The sequence below is a fragment of the Mustela erminea genome, chromosome X (assembly GCF_009829155.1).
Source record: "Mustela erminea isolate mMusErm1 chromosome X, mMusErm1.Pri, whole genome shotgun sequence".
Lineage (NCBI taxonomy): Eukaryota > Metazoa > Chordata > Mammalia > Carnivora > Mustelidae > Mustela > Mustela erminea.
The window spans coordinates 56,486,663-56,502,258 of record NC_045635.1 but is presented as its reverse complement, the minus strand read 5'-3'; the positions used below and the strand labels follow the sequence as shown (position 1 = coordinate 56,502,258).

At 37.2% G+C, this 15,596-nt stretch overlaps 1 protein-coding gene across 6 annotated transcripts in view; it reads left to right on the top strand.

The window, feature by feature from the left end:
- Positions 1-15,596, top strand: part of OPHN1 (oligophrenin 1) — a 558,586-nt gene that overhangs the window by 115,188 nt on the left and 427,802 nt on the right. The gene's annotated exons all lie outside the window — the stretch shown is intronic.

Genomic DNA, 15,596 nt, shown 5'->3' with positions numbered 1-15,596 from the left:
TAGCTAGAAAGATTTCCCTTTGTCTCTGCATTTCAAGAGGGAGCTTCTGTAGTTAGTCATGTAAAATGTAAAATTCTTCAGGATCTTTCAGTAAAAGAGCTCAGTGGAATTTGAAAAAATGTAGGCTGATTAATATGTAGGGAAACTGTCCTATTCAACAAATTCTTCAGCCTCCATGCTACTGACATATATGAGCATCCTCCTGGGCTCAACAGTTGTGTGTGTGGAGAGAGAGTCTGTTAGTCCCCCATAATGTGCTGAGGATATATGTCCAATGTCATTTGAAGGACCATTTGGCCTAGAGGTATGGAATATTAGGGATCAGGACAACCTTACATAAGGTCCCAAAGACAGTAAGAACTATGGCCAGAATTTGAGCTACAAAGCCAGTGTTCTTTTTACTTCATCATGGCTTTTCAAATACCATTCAACGTCTTGTCCAGAGGCATTATTAATGGCTAAAATCATTACAATGCTGTTTTGTCAAAATAGATACTGAGTTTGTATGAATATTTGTGACTTCAAAATGTATATCTGAATCAGAAGCCCCATTCTTTGAAATAATGTACTTTTTTATAACTTTTTGGATTTGAACATACATTTTGAGGAGTCTTCATCACTATGATCTGGGATGTTGAATTGATAATATTGAAAGATCTGGCTGCCTATTTTGCTAACTTTTTACAAGATTATGTCTTAGCAAGAAAAAAGGACTTGCTGCATGCTTTGTGGTATAGCTACATTGAGTATATGTTAAAACAATTATGGACATTGCAATGAAGAAGTTATACAGTGAAAATTATTACAGTAGATTGGAATCTTACAAATGATTTCACTAGAGGGGGATGATAAGGAAATGTCATTTTTTGACATTATTTGAAGATGTCATGCTGTAATATTCTAAATAGAGTGTAGTTTGGTTTTAAGTAGGAAATATAAAAACAACATAAATGTACCTTTTACACTTTAAATGGGTGAATTTTATGCCATATGAAATATATCTCAATAAAGGTATTTTAAAAAATTCACTTAATCTCCCCATTACTCTGATTTTTTATGTCTTTCTAATGCAGAAACTTTTCTTTCTCTTTGTCAACAATTCTTCTTCCTTATCCCAAAGCACTGAGAAGCTCCTGTGTCCTAGGATGCTGCTGTTTCCTGTAACTAGTTTTAAAACATACTCTTTCTCTTTTTAATTTGTATTAAAACTGTCTCTAATTCTGACATTGAAAAGACTTTATGAAAGGTTTTGTGTTTCAGTTTCATCAAAATCCCCAATGGAACCCAAGTTGCTTTCCATTCTAGGCCTTGTCCTCATCTTTCTGTCCATAAATATTCATGTTGTAATTGTAGCCCTGGTGATATTATTCCTTTACACAGAGGTTAAAGCTTATGAGAAATGTGTACATAGCAAGTCAGTGGGCTCTGCTGATAATTTACTTCTTACTAACAGTAATGTGCTTTGGAGAGGGCTTGTTCCCCCACCCCCCATTTCTTTAGTTAATTAATATGAAATAATAATTAAAAAAAACCCTTAAGGATTTTTCTAGGAACAAACTACTAAATCTTCTTAACAGGGAAAACTTGTAGGAATGAGATGAATATTCTATGGGAAATTTTACAAAGTTTAAGACTCTTAAGGGGGTTACACCCACTGGATGCTGTGACTAACCTGAAGTTCTGTGCTAGGCCTAGGAGATAGAGAGATGAAGTAAACACAGTGCCAGCTTAAAGGTGGCACATGGCCTAATGGGAAAGAGGCATATTTACAACTAGCCATACTATGGTCACCCTTCTTAGTGAACCCAAATTTGAAATATATGCTCTTTATTAATAAGAAGGTACTTATGTACTTAAGGTAACAACAAGATAGATTATTTTAAATGAGTGCTATTTCTTATTTTCTGAGACACTTAGTGCTAGTAGTAGACAAAGGAATTTTGTAATTTTTTTTTGAGAGTACCCCTGAACTTATAGACAGTGATGAGTAGAGAGAAATAATGCTTACTGAATTTCTTGCCTCTTTCTTCTCCCTCCCCTGACATTTTCATGTTGTTAAAATCTGGTTGAGGGAATGCCAGTAAAAATCACTAATAAATAAGGAAGGTACTAAAAGATATTATGTAAAAGAGAAGAAAATATGGCAGAGGCTGTCTTATATTTTACAAACACTTGGCATGTTAAAAAGCTCTTTTTACCATGTAAATATGGTTTGGTTATTCTTTGCTTCATAAAAGCTTTTGTAGGTTGAAATTCAAATATTTTTAAATTTAAACTTCTTTGTGTGATACACAATCCTCTTCATAGTTGGTCTTCTACTTATAAGACTTTTCCAGACTTAATTCCTACTATTCTTAAACATACCTCTACTTGCCAACTCCTAGAGGTTCTTAGAATATTTCTAATTTTTCATATCCATTATATCTTTATCTGCTATTTCCTTTGCCTAGAATTTTCTCATCCCTTCTCACCTGGATAAATGTCTTTTAATTTTTTAGTTACAACCAAATATATATTACTCTTTTTTTACACATTACTCTTTTATGAAGTCTTTCCTAGATCAAAACAGTTGCTCTCTTGCTTGTCTTTGTAGCTCTAGTGCCTGCCATAGTTCCTGACACAAAATAGATACTGAGTAAACATTTTACATGAGGCTTATCCTCTTTCCCACTATAATAGTAATATCCATATATGCTTGCCAAAAAATTTGGAAAATACAGAAGATATAAATAAGAATCATGCACAGTCCCCAGTAACCACTTTTTTTTGACATGTTTTCTTTCAGTCTTTTTCTCTAAGCATAATTATATTCTTTAGATAGTTTTGAATTTTTTGGTAAATGTTTAATAAGCTCCCTTTATTAATTCCTTTTAATCTCATGTTTTATTATTCCCCTAGTTTGTTTCCCCCTTCTCCAGCATGTTCATGCAGCTGCTATCTTCTCTCTTTTCTCCATATTCTACTTTCATACTTACTGGTTTCCTCCTGAAAATTTAATTATATGGTATTCTGTTAGCTGTGACCACCACCACTAATCTTGTTTCACTAATCTTGTTTTCCTTTAAAGCCTGTTATAAAATCAAAATTCCAAATACATTTTGCATGATTAAATCCATCTGCTTTTCTACCTTGTTCTTTCAACACTGATAGAGATTAAATTTGGGTGTTTAAGCTGGAAGACATCTTGGGGGAGATAGTCCTCATCATTTTCAGATCAACTCATTGTGCCTGGCACGTGATACGTACTCAGTGAATGTTAGTGTCCTTCCTACTCCCAGCCTCTTATTCCTACTAAGGTCACACACTGGTAATTGACACATTAAGACTGATTCCTAGGTTAATGTATATTCTTGATTGGTTACTCTGTTCAAGTGTTGTTTGGTTGTTGAAGATACCTTTCATCTCCAAAATCTACAGGTCTTTTCTCATCAAAATTCTTGCAAAATTAGTGTTCCTCACATATTAGTTTGACTGACTAAATGACCCAGGGTAGAATGGTTCCTTGCTTTGGGACTTCTCCCAGGCTCACCTGGAGAACTTATTAGAGCTGGGAATATAATTTATAACTTTAGTTCTTAGATTTTGAATTTAGGCCATTAAGACCCTCTGGTTTCTCTGAAGAGAGTTCCTAATTTTGTCATAAGGAAATATAAGTTTAATATGGTGGTTTTGAAAGTTTGTTAATAGCAGTGTTAACTTGGGTTCACAGGATCATAAGACGTTAGAATTGAGAGAGACCTTTGAAGTCATCTAGTACAGCTCCCTATTTTATTGATGAAGGAAATGGAGCTAAGATCACTTAGCTGTAAAATGGCAGACACTACTAGGAGCTCAGGCCTCCTGCCATTTGTACCGAAGACACTAGAGAATGTATGTAGGCAGAAGCCAGAGGGTAGGTAAAGGAGATGGGCTTTGTATATGTTTCTTTCCTGTGATAAATAGCAATGATCATATTTACAAATGTGAAATGGTCCACAACAATGCATTTGCTTCCTACACCTTAGTCCTGTGTTGTAAATACACAGGAGCAATTGTCTCAGGCTAAAGAAATTGGATTGTTTTCCTAGAGAAATTCTCTACAGAGAAATTGAGATGACATTGCCCCATTTTTATGATGAACCTAATTTGGAGTACAGTTGACCCTTGAACAATGTGTGGATTAGGGGCAGTTACCCCTCTCCCCTGTGCAGTAAAAAAACCACATATAACTTTTGAATCTCCCAAAACTTTCTAATAGCCTACTGTTGACTGGAAGCTTTACTGTTAACATAAAATAGTCAATTAACAAATATTTTATGTTTTATGTATTATATACTATATTCTTACAATAAAGTAAGCTGAAGAAAAGAAAATGTTATTAATAAAATAGGAGAAATACCTTTAGAGTACTGTACCGTATTTATGAAAAACAAATAAACCCATATGTACGTGTATCCATGCAGTTCAAACCTGTGTTGTTCAAGGGTCAACTGTGTGATTGTTTGGGAGTTTTAGATTTCCCTCATAAAAATAGTAATATTTTCAGCATGCATACTTTGGGGAAAGCAGCTGGTGTTGGTAGAAAGAGTTCTGGTCTGGGATTAAGTCCTAGTACTGTCCAAATTTACTGTGGACTTTACATAAGACCCTTCTCCTGCTCTCTGGGCCTTGGTTTCCTCTTATGTTAAGATCAGATGTTATGTTGGTTCCTCTTGTGAATCTTCTTGTGTTGATATCCTAGGTTCTAAAGGCATTTTTAGCATTCTGCTGAGGCAGCCACTCCTTCTAGCCATCTGCTGCATTCCAAGAGAGGCCCCCATTCTCTCCCTATTGCCTAATTAGATTGTTTCATGCTACAAACTAATGGGCATGCTGCATTTGTCATTTCTGAAGATCCCTTTGTTTGGTCTTGAATTTCACAGTTGTTTCTTTGCTTGTTCATTTTGCATCAGACTCTATTGTTCTCCTGTTAATAGAGGTTTATCTTCTTTGTCATTTCTCTCCTCAACTCATCAGTTCTGAACAACCATTCAGTGCTCAGAGGAGTCCACTCTTATTTTATTTTAGCTGGAACACCACCAAATATAACAGTATGTATATCTCAAGGCCATGCAGTTTGTATCCCTGCTAATAGTCTCCGTACTTTCTTTAAAAGGGGTATTTTTTTTTTACTATCAAAATATTATTGTAATAATATTGAAAAATTTTTTAGTCATAAGCTTAGCTTTTAAATTTTTCTATGTTCTTGTCTAATTTTATCCATATATATTTTTGCATGTTTTTGAAAAAAAACTTTCATTGTAAAAGTAATGTACCTACATAAAATATATTTTAAATTGTTAGAATAGTACAAGGAATTTTTATATAAACTTCATACTCTTAACCTAGGTTCTCCCTGGTTAACATTTCTAACACTTTTAAAAAAAAATTCAGTTCCTGTTATAGTTCATGTACCATGCTATATTAATTTCAGGGGTATGACATGGTAATTCAGCACTTCTGTATGTTAGCTTGTGCTCATCCTGACAAGTGTATTCCTTAATCCCCATCGCCTAGTTAACTCATCCCCCAATCCACCTCCCCTCTGGTAACCATTACTATGTTCTGTATAGTAAAGAGTCTTATTTCTTGGTTTCTCTCTCTCTCTCTCTTTTTACCTTTGTTTGTTTTGTTTCTTAAATTCCACATATGAGTAAAATCTTACTGTATTTGTCTTTCTCTGAGTGACTTATTTTACTTAGCATTTATACTCTTAGCTCCATCCATGTTGTTGCAAATGGCAAGATTTCATTCCTTTCTATGGCTGAATGACATTTCATTGTATATATGCACTACATCTTTATCCATTCATCAGTTGATGGACACTTGGGCTGTTTCCATATCTTGACAATTGTAAATAACACTACTAGAAACATAGGGGTGCATGTATCCCTTTGAATTAGTGTTCTTACATTCTTTGGGTAAATACCTAGTAGTGCAATTCCTAGATCATAGGGTAGTTCTGTTTTTAACTTCTTGAGGAAGCTCCATACTGTTTTCCAGAGTGACTGCTCCAGCTTTCATTCCTACCAATAGTGCATGAATGTTCTTTTTTCTCCACATCCTTGCCAACACCTGTTGTTTCTTGTGTTGGTGATTTTAGCCATTCTCACAGGTATGAAGTGCTATTTCATTATAATTTTGATTTCCATTTCCCTGATGATAAGTGATAATGCGCATCTTTTCATGTGTTTGTTGGTTGTGGCACTGCTTTTGTTGGGCTCCAACCAATGGTGTATTGGTGGGGGTAGTTCTGCAGAAGAACATGGGGCTTAATGCCTCCTGTTAGCAAGGGTTGCTCAAGTCTGCTGTGGAGGGGACTTGAAGCTGTGGCTTGGCTGGAGAGGGTGTGGCCACAGGAGAATATGGGGCAGGGCATGCTGTTAGCAAGGTAGGTAGGTAGTGCTTTTTGTGCTTCACTCTTTCCTGCAGTGTTGTGTATTTAGGATGGGTGTGTGGGAGGGAAGTGGTGCATGTCAGCTCTTTTGTTCTTGGAGAAATCTCCCTAAGATTTCTGCCCCTCCAGCACAGCTTTGAAATTAGTAAACAAATCTCCCTCCTCTATACCCTAAGTGTTTTTCAAATCGCTGGTTCTATGCTCTGTCTCCCCAGGGCTGTTTGTTGCGCTGTCTCTTTAAAGATGGAGACTCAATTTCCTTTTGCACTCCTGTCCTTCAAGGTCCTGCTTGCTGATTTTGAAAGTTCTAGGTGTTAATCTCTGCTGATCATAAGAACTTGTGAAATTGGGCCCTTTTGGTTTTCAAAGCCAAATGTTAAGGAGATTCATTTTCCCTGTGCAGATTCCCTGTGTCTGGATTACCTGGTGTAAGTGTCTCTTTTTCTCCTTTCTCAATGCTACCTATGGCATCCCTCCCTCCCTTGGACAGCCCTCTGGGCCGGTTTAGCTCTAGACCACAGGTGTCTACCTTTTCTACCCTCTTAGATATGATCTCTTCTTTATATTTAGCTGTGGAGTCTGCTCTGCCAGTCTTTGGGGTGTTTTCTGGGTTGTTTGCACTGATATGGGTGTTATCTAGTTGTATCCATTGGATGAGGTAAGCTTAGGGTCTTCCTATTTCACCATCTTTCCCAGAAATGAGATTTTTTAATATCCTTTGTAATAGATTGGCAGTCTCTTAAGTAAATGGATTTCCTGAGTCTTGTGAGCTTCTCTAGCAAGTTAAACCCTCTACGGGAATCCTGGGAACTTCTTAACTTCTAATTGACTTCTGAAGTGGAGGGCAGTCTTGTGGGACTGATTCCTTAACCCATGGAATCTGATTCTATCTCCAGGTAGTGTCATAATTAAATTCTTATTTGTGTAAATATCTGCCCCCTGTAACATACACATACACATACACATTGAAATGAGGTTCAGAATCTGTTACTATTATAAATGGAATGGTTTTTTTAATTTCATTTTTGGATTGCATTGCTAGTATATAAATACATGATTTGTTTTGCTGAAGTTGTTTATTAGTTCTAATTGATATTTTTACCAATTCCATTTGAATAGTCTGTATTTAAGATCATGTCATCTACAAATATAGTTTTTCTTTTTTTTCTCCTGTTTTTAAAGATTTTATTTATTCATTTGAGAGAGAGAGAGAGAGAGAGAGAACATGAGTAGTGGGGAGAGACACGGGGCTTGATCGCAGGACCTGGAGATCATGACCTGAGCCGAATGCTTAACAATCTGATCATGACTTAAGCAGATGCTTAACAATCTGAGCCACCCAGCTGCCTCAAATATGTTTTTTCTACTTCCTTTCCCATCTGGATACCTTCTATTTCATTTTTACTCCTCCTCCTCCTCCTCCTCCTCCTCCTCCTCCTCCTCCTTCTTCTTCTTCTTCTTTTTCATTTTTACTCCTCCTCCTCCTCCTTCCCCTCCCCCTCCCCCTCCCCCTCCTCCTCCCCCTCCTCCTCCTCCTCCTCCTCCTTTCTTTTTCTTCTTCCCCCCCTTTCTCTTCTCCTTCTCCTTCTCCTCCTTTTCCTTCTCTGTCTTCCTCTTCCCTGGCTAGAATCTCTAATATAATGTTGAATAGAGCTGGTTGGAGTGGACATCCTTGTCTCATTCTTGAATTATGGGGAAATTATTCAGTCATCACTACTAAGTATGAAGTGGACTGTACGTTTTTCATAGATGCTCTATAACCAGGTTGAAGAAATTTCCTCTATTCCAACCTTATTGAGTGTTTTAATAATGAAAATTGTTGGATCTTTGTCAAATTCTTCATTTCTATCAACTGAGATAACTATATGATTTCTCTCCTTTATTCTATTTTTTAGAGGGGAGTGGGCAAGGGGCAGAGAGATAAGGAGAGAGAATATCTTAAGCAGGCTCCATGACCAGCACAGAACACAACACGGGGCTCTATCTCAGGACCCTGATGAGATCATGACCTGAACTGAAATTGAGAGTTGGGCATTTAACTGACTGAGCTACCCAGGTGCCCCACTCTGCTTTATTCTATTGATGTCATGCATGACATTGATTTTCATGTCAAACCATCTATGCATTTCTTTTTTTAAGATTTTATTTATTTATTTGAGAAAGAGAGAGTAAGCCAGAGAGAGAGAACATGAACAGGGGAAGAGGGAGAGGGAGAAGCAGACTCCCCTGAACAGGGAGCCTGATGTAGGGCTTGATCCCAGAACCTTGGGATAATTACCTGAGCTGAAGGCAGATACTTAACCTACTGAGCCACCCAGATGCCCCCACCCATGCATTTCTGAAGTAAATCCCCTTGGTCATAATGCATAATTCATTTTATATGTTGCTTTAATATTCCCTTGCTTACACTTGCTTTTCTTTTTTGTTCTTCTCTTTCCAGTATCTTGAGAGGAAAGGTTAATGATTTGACATCTTTCTTCTTCTTCTTTTTTAAAAAATATTTTATTTATTTGACAGACGGAGATCACAAGTAGGCAGAGAGACAGGTGGTGAGAGAGGAGGAAGCAGGCTCCCTGCTGAGCAGAGAGCCCGATATGGGGCTCGATCCCAGGACCCTGGGATCATGACCTGAGCCAAAGGCAGAGGCTTTAACCCACTGAGCCACCCAGGCACCCCATCTTTCTTCTTTATTAATATAAGTATTTGTAGCTATAAATTTTATAGTAAGCACTGCTTTACCTACATGCCCTATGTTGTGTTGTGTATTCATTTTCATTAATCTCTAAGTATTTTCTAATTTCCCTTGTGATTTCTCATTTTACCCATTTTACTACTTAGTAGTGAGTTTATTTTCTGCATACTTGTGAATTTCCCAACTTTATTTCCATTAGTAATTTCTAGTATCATGCCATGTGGTCATAGAACGTACTCTATGATTTCAGTTCTTTCAAATTTATTGGGGATTATTTTATGGATTAGCATATAGTCTATGTGAGAGAATATTCTATGTCCCCTTGAGAAGAATGTGTTTTCTGCTGTTGTTGGATGGAGTGTTCTATAGAGATATGTTAGATCTAATTAATTTGTAGCGTTGTCCAAGTCTCGTATGTACTTATTGATTTTTCTGCCTAGTTCTAACCATTATTGAAAGTAAGATATTGGATTCTCCAACTATTATTGTTGAATTGTTTATTTCTCCTTTCAGTTTTGTCATTGTTTGTGTTACATATACTTTGGGGGCTCTATTGTTAGGTACATATATGTTTATAATGGTTATACCTTCCCGATGGATTGGACTTTTTAATCATTATAAAATGTCCTTCATCATTTCTGGCATCATTTTTGCTCTGAAATATATTTTATCTGATGCTTATGTAGCCACTAAAGCATCCTCATTATGTTTTTCATCTTTTCACTTTTGACTTATTTGTGTCTTGAATATAATATGTATCTTCTATAGACAGTATACTGTTGAATTTTCCTTTTTTTAAAATCCAGTTTGCATTCAGTCTTTTGATTAGGCTGTCAGATCAGTTTACATGTAATGTTTTTATTGATGTAGTGGCTTTATGTCTGCCATTTTACTGTTTTAATGTTTCATACATTTTTTGTTGATATATTCCTTTGCTGCTTTCTTTTCTATTAAATGCTGTCGTCATCATTATCGTTATAAATATTACATCTGTTAAAAACCCAATAATAGATTGCTACAATAATTACCTCATGAAGCTTTGTCTTTTAACGAGGTTGAGAGAAGAAGGAGAATAGGCATACATTTATAGAGTTTGTTATATTCACCTTCTTGGGTGCAGTTTTTGGTTCTCTTTATTTGCTTATGTGGATTTAAGTTACAATTTTTTATCATTTCCTTACTCTCTTTTAGCTTTGCCTTTACCTTCGTTCTTTGTGATTTTATTATAAAAATATGTTTCCTTATGGCACAAAATCCAAAATGCAATTATATACATATTGTTTTACACTATTGTTTTTTTACATCAGAAGAACAAACAAGAAATATGCATTTATACTCTTTTATAATTACATAATTACTTTGCAAGAGATCTGAATTTTTCATGTGAATTTGAATTACTGTCTGTGTTCAGTTTCTTTCAGCCTGAAGAAGTCCTTTAGTATTTTTTATTTGTTGTAAGATGAACATGAATCTTACCTATGCAATTTAAATCATCTTTGAGGGTGGATCCAGGCAAAGTTGATTAAAAAAAATCATACTGTGTTATTTTAATAATAAACCAGGAGCTATAACCACTGGACTAGGGTTTTCTGAGGTCCCTTGTGGTTCTGACATTCTGTGATACTGTAACAGTGATGTTACCCCTGAGATTTTTAACCCATGTTAGACTACATATTCCTGACTTGTCAGTATGGCATAGATCTGTAGATCTTGAAGTATATTCCCTAGACCAGCAGTATTATTTTTAATTATTTTTAATTATTTTCTGATTGCCATTGCTAGGACTTCTAATATTATGTTGAACAAGAGTGGGGAGTGTGGGCATCCTTGTTGTGTTCCTGATCTCAACGGGAAGGCTATGGGCTTTTTCCCATTGAGGATGATATTCACTGTGGGTTTTTCATAGATAGATTTGATGAAGTTCAGGAATGTTCCCTCTATTGCTATACTTCGAAGTGTTTTAATCAGGAGCAGATGCTGGATTTTGTCAAATGCTTTTTCTGCATCAATTGAGAGGACCATGTGGTTCTTCTCTCTTCTCTTATTGATTTGTTCTGTCACATCGATTGATTTGCGAATGTTGAATCAACCTTGCAACCCAGGGATGAGTCCCACCTGGTCATAGTGGATAATCTTTTTAATGTATTGTTGGCTCCTATTAGTTAGGATCTTGTTGAGAATCTTGGCATCCATATTAATCAGGGATATTTGTCTGAAATTGTCCTTTTGGATAGGTTCTTTGCCTGGTTTGGGGATCAGGGTAATGCTGGGTTCATAGAAAGTGTCTGGAAGTTTTCCTTCTGTTTCTATTTTTTGAAACAGCTACAGGAGAATAGGTGTTATTTCTTCTTTGGAAGTTTGGTAGAATTCCCCAGTGAATCCATCAGGTCCTGGGCTCTTGTTTTTTGGGAGGTTTTTGATCACTGCTTCAATCTCCTTACTAGATATTGGTCTATTCAGGATGTCAATTTCTTACTGGTTCAATTTTGGAACTTTATAGTTTTCCAGGAATGCATCCATTTCATCTAGGTTGCTCAAATTATTGGCATTTAACTGTTGAAAATAATTCCTGATGATTGTTTCTATATCCTTGGTGTTAGTTGTGATCTGTCCCTTTTCATTCATAATTTTATTAATTTTGGCCTTCTTTCTTTTCTTTTGGATTAGTTTTGCCAATGGTTTATCGATCTTATTGATTCTTTCAATAAACCAGCTTCTAGTTGCATTGATGCATTCTACTGTATCTCTAGTTTCTATCTCATTGATCTCTGCTCTAATCTTGATTATTTCCCTTCTTGTGTTTGCAGTTGGTTTAATTTGTTGTTAATTATCCAGTTCTTTAAGGTGTAGAGACAGCTGGTATATTCTGGATTTTTCCATTTTTTTGAGGGAGGCTTGGAAGGCTATGTATTTCCTGCCTAGGACTGCCTTTGCTGTATCCCATAGGTTTTGAAGTGTCTCATTGGTTTCCATGAATTGTTTCAGTTCTTCCTTGATCTCCTGGTTGATCCAAGCATTCTTAAGCAAGGTGGTCTTTAGGTTCCAGGTGTTTGAATTCCTTCCAAACTTTTCCTTGTGTTTGAGCTCCAGTTTCAAAGCATTGTGATCTGAGAATATACAGGGAATAATCTCAATCTTTTGGTATCAGTTGAGCCCCGATTTGTGACCCAGTATGTGGTCTATTCTGGAGAAGGTTCCATGTGCACTTGAGAAGAATTAGTATTCTGTTGTTTTAGGGTGGAGTGTTCTGTATATATCTATGAGGTCCATCTGGTGCAATATGTCGATCAATGCTCTTGTTTCTTTATTGATTTTCTGCTTGGGTGATCTATTACTGAGAGTGGCCTGTTAAGATCTCCTACTATTAAGGTATTCATATCAATATGACTGTTTATCTTCATTAACAGTTTTCTTATGTAGTTGGCTGCTCCCATATTGAGGGCATAAATATTTACAATTATTAGATCTTCTTGATGGATAGTCCCTTTAAAAATTATGTGGTGTCCTTCTGTATCTCTGACTACAGTCTTTAGTTTAAAATCTAATTTATCTGATATGAGAATCACTACCCCAGCTTTCTTTTGAGGCCCATTGGTATGATAAATTCTTCTCCATCCCTTCCCTTTCAGTCTGGATGTATCTTTAGGTTCAAAATGGGTCTCTTGTAGACAACATATGGATTGGTCCTTTTGTTTTATCCAATCTGCAACCCTGTGTCGTTATATGGGTACATTTAGGCCATTCACTTTGAGAGTGATTATTGAGAGATACGTTTTTATTGACATCGTGTTACCTGTGAAGTCTTTATTTCCATAGATTGTCTCCATATATTTCTGTTCAATTATATTCTTAGGATTTTTCCTCTTTTATAGGACCCCCCTTAATATTTCCTGCAGTGTTGGCTTGGTGGTTGCATACTCTTTTAAATCTTGCTGGTCTTGGAAACTCTACCTCTCCATCCATTTTCAATGTCAGTCTTGCTGGATAAAGTATTCTTGGCTGCATGTTCTTCTCATTTAGTGCCCTGAATACGTCTTGCCAGCCCTTTGTGGCTTGCCAGGCTTCTGTGGATAGGTCTGACGTTATTCTGATGGGCTTTCCTCTCTATGTAAGTAATTTCTTTGCCCTTGCTGCTTTCAAGAGCTCCTGTCTAAAATTGTGATTCATCATTTTCACTATCACTTGTCTTGAGGTCTTTCTAGATTCTATTATCCTGGGGGTAGACCTTTCTGCCTCTAGGACACAAAGGCTGGTTCCATTTGCGAGATTGGGAAAATTTTCATGGAGAATCTGTCCAACTATATCTTCTAGTCTTCTTTCTTTCTCCTGCCCTTCAGGGATTCCAATAATTCTGATGTTGGAATGTTTCATGGTGTCATTTATTTCCCTAATTCTGTTTCCGTGGCTTCTAAGCTGCTTGTTCCAGGCTTCCTCCTGATCCTTTTTTCTCTGTCTGTTTGTCCTCTAGATCACTAATTCTATCTTCTGCCTCAGTTACCCTAGCTTTTAGATAATCAAGATTAGATTGGATCTCATTGAGAACATTGTTAACATCATCCCTGGTGCCTTTCACTTCTGCCCTAATCAATTCCATTTTGTCATCAACGTCTTTCTCCAACCTAGCTATTGCCTGGATAATTGTTAACTTGAATTCCCTTTCCAATATACTGTCTATGTCCATATCCAATAGCTCTGATGCAGAAGACACTGTCTCTGAATTTTTCTTGTGTTGGGCATTCCTCCTCCTAATCATTTTGGTGAGAGATGGCTGAATGTATGTGTAGCTGAGTGTATTGACTGTGGTACAATCAAGGTGTACCCTGGAATGCTTCTGAGCAATCAAGAGTCCCCACCAAAAAGAAAGAAAAAAGAAAAAAAAGAGTGAGACAGGAAAAAAAGAAAGATAAAATAAAAGAGAAGGCCCAGCCCAAATGGGCCCCAAGTTAAGATTTATGAAGTATACAAACAAAAACAGAAAAACAAAAAGACTGACAAAAGTAGATGACAAGAGAAATAAATAAATAAATACAAAAAAAAAATAAAATAAGCTCATCCAAAAGAACCCCAAGTGTAAGATTTATATACTACCAGGACGAAAACAAATACACAGAAACACTGACAGAAGAAAAATATGGGAGAGTGGTTATATATTTGCAGTGTGGGCAAGGAAGATAATTTTGATTCTTCCTGGATGTATCTTGATATCTTTGTTTTTTTTTTTTAAAGATTTTATTTATTTATTTGACAGAGAGAGATCACAGTAGGAGAGAGGAAGGGAAGAGATCACAGAGAGAGAGGAAGGGAAGCAGGCCCCCTGCTGAGCAGAGAGCTGGATGTGGGACTCGATCCCAGGACTCTGATATCATGACCTGAGCTGAAGGCAGCGGCTTAACCCACTGAGCCACCCAGGCGCCCCTCTTGATATCTTTGTTAAAGGACTCAACTTTCCTGAATTAAAGGGGGATTAAAAACTGGTTTACCTATAGAGGTAGAATTGATTTGGGAAAGGGGATTACCTTGAAGCTTATCTCTTTATGAATATTAAAAATAAAATAAAATAAAGTAAAATAACTTAAAAAATAGAAAAGCAAAAGAAAAACACAGGTATATATATCAAAAAGTTCAGGTTAAAAGGTTATTATGGAATTTGATGTACCGAACATCTCACTGTGATGGTAAATAGGTTGAAAAGTTATATATATTTAAAAAAAAATGAAAAGAACTGGAATAGTGGGAACGAATTAAATGTAAAAGTTGTATCTATGAAGTAGTGGTGGTTGTCTTCTTGTCTTTTTTTTTGTTTGTTTGTTTGTTTGGCTTTCTGGGGGTGAGGTCTGCCTGCTGTGGGTTTTCAGGCAATGATGTTCCTAGAGTTAAGTCCTCTTGCCCCCAACATGGGGGTGGGCTCTGAGGAAACGGGTTTTTCAGGCTTTTTTTCTCTGGAGATAGTTTTTGTTCATTTGTTTTCTCTCCCCTTGGCAGCTTTTGATGGTTTTTGGAGCTTTAGAGGAAGGAAAACTGCACCCAGACCTCCCTCTCTGAGAGAAGTCTCAGTCTGTTCCCCTCTGGGGTGCTCCAGAGCACATAAATTCCCCCTTGGCCACTGGCAGAGCACGTTCCCAGTCACGGTCTCTGGCGCACAGGAACACCAGCTTCTACCCACACCCACGAGAAATACTAGCCCTAGCCTTGGCTGTCTGGGCAGCTCCAGACCGCCAGAGAGGTCCCAAGTAGAGAGAGCACACTGAGATTTTCATGCTGGCCTGGGCTGGGAGTGTCCAAGAGAGTGCCGGCTGGCATCTGCATGCATCTCTCTCAGGGGAGGGTGTAGGGCGAGTCTCAGACTCTGGTCACACAGCGCGTGCCTCTGCAGAGTGGAAAAGGCTGTGGTTCTGCCAACTGGCGAGGCTCCCTCACCCTCACAGGCACCACCACCTAGATGCTTTCAGGTGCACTGGCTCAGGGACAAAGATCTGGCTTCTTTGCTGC